Source organism: Gymnogyps californianus, chromosome 1 (assembly GCF_018139145.2).
Source record: "Gymnogyps californianus isolate 813 chromosome 1, ASM1813914v2, whole genome shotgun sequence".
Classification (NCBI taxonomy): Eukaryota; Metazoa; Chordata; class Aves; order Accipitriformes; family Cathartidae; genus Gymnogyps; species Gymnogyps californianus.
The window spans coordinates 171791042-171795764 of record NC_059471.1 but is presented as its reverse complement, the minus strand read 5'-3'; positions in this window follow the sequence as shown (position 1 = coordinate 171795764).

The following is a 4723-nucleotide window of genomic DNA, read 5'->3' as shown; positions in this document are numbered from 1 at the left end:
TTAATAGTCACTGAGCGTAGCGATGAGCTGGAAGTTGTGCAATTTACTGCTAACTTTGAACTCCGGCTTGTTGCTGCTGCTGCACCTTTGGAGTCCTGCCCAGCTGCAAACTTGAAGGAGGCGTTTAGGAGCAGGAAAAAGAAAAGAGGGGGGGAACTACGCACTTGCTCCTGTGATGTGAAGTTATGCACAGAACTTGCTAAACTTTCAGCCTCGTCACCCTCAGGGCACCAGCCAGCAAATGGGAAAGAAGGGGTTTTGCTCCGGTGGGGAACTCTGTAAAAACACACAACAAAAGGACTGAAAACTTTCCCCGGGAGGCTCCAGCCACTTCAGGTCAAGTCGTTCAGCTAAACACCAGCGTTAATGAAGGGCAAGCAACAGTTGCCACACCAGTTCTCAGTGCATAATAACCTGCCTTTTCAGTACCTCTTTACACGGTGTTGGACAAGTAATGGGAAGATGAAGGGAAAAAGTCAGAGCGCTGTGGCCCCTCTGCCCTCCCTGGATTTTTAAGTAAACGAGCTATTTGCATGAAAGCCTTCGCAGACTAAAAGCACCTCCGAAAACCTCTTAAGCGTGGCCTAGCAGAGAACAAGTGAGGCAGCAACACGAAAGGCTCGGTTCGTACTGCGATGTTGCAGGACCTTTTTTGTTATTATTTTAAGTTGGCTTCGCCAGAAGGGAAATGAACGCACACTCCCGTTCCTGTTCGCTGGAACCCCCTGGGAACGAGAGATTTGGAGTAAAGCTTCAGAAGGGAAAACTTTTTAAAGCTTCAGAAGGAAAAAAAACTTTTTTTTTTCTTTTCCCCCTCCCCCCTCCTCTAATTTGGAGCGGAGCAAGGGAAATCGGACCCATTGCGCCCCAAAGGCTGATGCCGGTGAGTGAAGGTCCCCGGGCCGGCGGGCAGGTGGGAAGTCCCCAGCACAGCCCTAGCCCACCCTAGCCCTCTACTTTCTGCAGTTAATTTAACAGGTACATATTAGATATAAATCACTCCTTTTTTTTTCTTTTTTTTTTTTTCTTCCTTCTCACACATTGCAGGGCAAATTCTTTATGTGGCCGCCCAAAAGTGCAGCACAATAGGGAATTGTTTTATTAACCAGGGGGGATGATTAAATAGGAGCCTACTAGAGTAAGGGTTTATCTGAAAAAGGCTTTTTCTTTTTTCTAAAATTCCCCTTTCCTCCCTTAGTCAAGATAGTCACAGCAGCCTGAAGAAAACAAAGCAAAGGCCCATTCCATGGGTTACCTATTACTGGTAGCTCTGGGAATACCCCACATATTTTCAGTTCAGTCCCACGCCTCTAAATTCTCTGAGCTGTAACTACAAAGAGAGGGACCGGAGCCTCTTAAAAGCCTTGTTTGGGTAATCATCCAAATAACACAAAAATAGGGAAGCTGAAATGAAACAACTTTCAGATTTCTTATCCTGCTGCCAGGGTAGATTTTAAGTAGTCTGATTTTGGCATTATGAACATAAGCCCAAACACATTAAGTCCGTAGAAGTCTTTCCTTTTGCTTTGAATAAGGTTACATATGCCACAAAGAGGGGATTTTCTTACATCTAAAGGACCAGGAAAATTTTTCGGTCCCTAAGAGATGTTCAAGGCATATTTGGCATAAAAATCAAATCAGTGTAGAATTTCCTAGAGAATAATTAATATTCAAATAACTATTTTTGTTGGCAGAGGTAAAATGAAAAAGCTTTATCTACAGAATAATATTCACTTTTCATTATGAAAATAAATGGGAACTCAACGATATTTGTAGCTGTTTTTATTACTTCTGAATAGTCATCTCACAATTTTAATTTTTTCAGATATTAAAGTACTATGTAAATTGTTCCTCTTCTACTAGCAAATGCAAAATAATTTTCAACCAAAGATATGTAATGTGGGAACTGGGTCCCTCTATGCAAGTAAATCAAAATGCTTGTTACATTCATGCAGTTATGCAAAGAATTATAGGAAAGACTCCAGCATAATAAGTAGACATTTTCCCCACAGCTGAGGGAGAAGAGAATGCTTTGTCTATGCACTTTCACAATTAGGCTAACCAAAACCAGGAAGAAAGTAAATGGGTGTATGATAAAGTCTTGCAAAGTAATAAAGGAGAGAATCCTCAGAATGAAGAACATTCTCTCTACTAAAAACAAGACCAAAGGACATTTAGTATACCATAAAGAAGTGAATACATGTTGTTTCACTTGGTATTCAATTAATCTGTAGAACCCAAACAAAAGTATCATAGGGGGCAAAAAGACTTACTGAGTTTATACAAATACATACACAAAAACATAAAAATACATGGATATTTCTCTTAGTAACAGAAGGGACATGAATTTCCATTCCTCAGCACATAAACCAATTTCTGAATAGAGTAGAAATAGTAGCAAAACATTTCAGAGGGACAGGTTATTTTCGTAGGCAGTGTTGACACAACAGTTCAGTTAGTTTGCCCTTAAACTTCCAAAGTGCCTCAAACTATCTGTATCTGTATGTACATGTCCTTAGTTTTCTTTAAACTCCATCTCTGATCTTCCAGGAATATTGGGCCAACATTCCAGACCAGGGCCCTGGCACTTCCCAGCATGCCACGTGGACATAAAAAGCAACCACCACTCAAGTCTTGAGTATGATCACCTTCTAATCATGCTTTCTTCATGCAAAAATCTAAAAGGCGAATAGCTGGTAACATTGCATTTTTCACCTGTGAGCTGTTAAGCTCAGCCAAATTGTTCTCCGACACAATATCTTCCCCCTAGGAGAAGTAATGAATGAATGGCAGAGAGTTCAGTTTGCAGGACTCATTTTTTGAAAACACTCCATCAAATATGTATGTACTGAACTTGAGATAATCAGAAAGACGTGTCAACAATTCACTCTGGTATTTAAAGGAGAAGAAAAGAGAATTATAAACACTAGAGTACCACCTGCTACCTGGGTAAGCTTACTGAACAATAAATCTAGATGTAAACCTTGGGTGCGTGATCAGAAAGCTTAAGGTTAATAAATTGAAATGTTTCATTTGCCACTTGCCAAAGCAACTCACACTGAGCATTGTATACATCTCTTGGCAAAAATACTGCAGCATAGCAATGCTTTAAAACCCAGCTTTAACCATACCAAACTACGGGTATAGTTTCAAATGAACTTCTTACATGCAACAAGGAGCGGGTGTGCTACTGCTCTCTCCTTTCCTTTCTTACCTCTCTTACCCACCACTTGGTTCCAGTGCCTATCTTACACAGTCTCTGGGATCTCATCTGATCTCCTGGTAAGCTGATGTAACTCATTCAAATTCCAACCCAGTAACAAAAGTTTGTTCCTTCTGTTTTGGGCTGATTGGTGAGGTGGGTTGGCTTACCTCGGGACCAGACAAGATCAGTCAGATAGTGTGATTTCCAGAGCTGATGCAAGGGAGGAGTTGAACTATAAGCAGGGCTAAGAGAATGAAAGAGAGGAAGCAAACTGAAAGCAGGACTTGGAAACAGGGGGAGGGAGCAAGACCTCCTCTTTTGGCTGTGTGGTAGGACAGCTTGGCAGCTCAATGAAACCTATTCTAAGAGTGGGTTTACACAAAATGACTTCATATAATCTAATGGCTTGCTGTCCTTAAAAGTGAGGAGGTCTCATTCCTCTCCACCGGCCACAGACTCCTGACCCTTTCCTTTTGCCAGGTCTGGTTCTCAACAGGCTTTGTGCTCATACCAGTCAACTTTTTAAATGGATGGAAAATGGACTTGACACAGGAAAGTGAATAAACAGCTTTTTGTTGGGCTAACTAGTTAAATTGGCTTATTGAGGTGTCAGACATTGAGGTGCAGGACTGGCATGTGAGGAAAGAAACATGACCATGTGGCCAAGAGTGTGGGCAGAGAGATGTGGGAGGAAGATGTCTTGGCTGAGTAGCCCTGTAGAATTGTCTCAGTCACATTGTGTAACTTCATTCTGGCTGCAGCAGTGAGCAGCTTAATGAAGGCAGCAAAAGCTACCTTAGGAACAGGATAAATTGTCCATTCTTTGCTCTAGATTACTGTGCATAGGCTGCTTCTGGTGCCTTGGCTCCCTCATTTTAAACCCTCATAAATAATTATGTCTGCTTTAAGTGCAGCCAAGTATATGAATACAAGACACTAGACTAGATGGTCCAATAGAGTAAGAGGGAAAGGTCAGTGCTGGGATTATAACTGGTTAAAAGGCAGGAAACTGGGTGATCCATCTTCAGAGGGGTTGTGGATTTGTGCTGCTCAACTTACTTGAGAAGATTTGCAGAACGGACTCAGAAGACCGGTGGCTGATGATAAACTGGCAGGTGAAGGTCGTGTTGATGAGTGCAGAGTAATATACTAAGAAGAAAATCTAAACAAACCTTGAAATTAACTGTCACATTTCAGAAACATAATTTATTTGGGGCAGTTCACGCAAAGCCGTAGGTCAATGTTCTGTACTGGTAAAACCAAAACCAAAACCAAACAAACAAAAAAAGAGAGTTAACAATTAATGAGAAAGGAATACCGAATGAAGTGGAAAAGCTCATTATGCCACTGTAAACTTTAGTTCTGAGCCTGCATTTTGAATACCCCAGGTACCCCATCTGAAAAGGGGGGGGGGGGCAAATGGCAGCAAGAGAGTTTTAATATACAGAATAGCTTAATATGTGAGGAAAAATTAAGTAGAGAGATAAGACTCTTGAATCTGAAGAAAGGTGAATATCT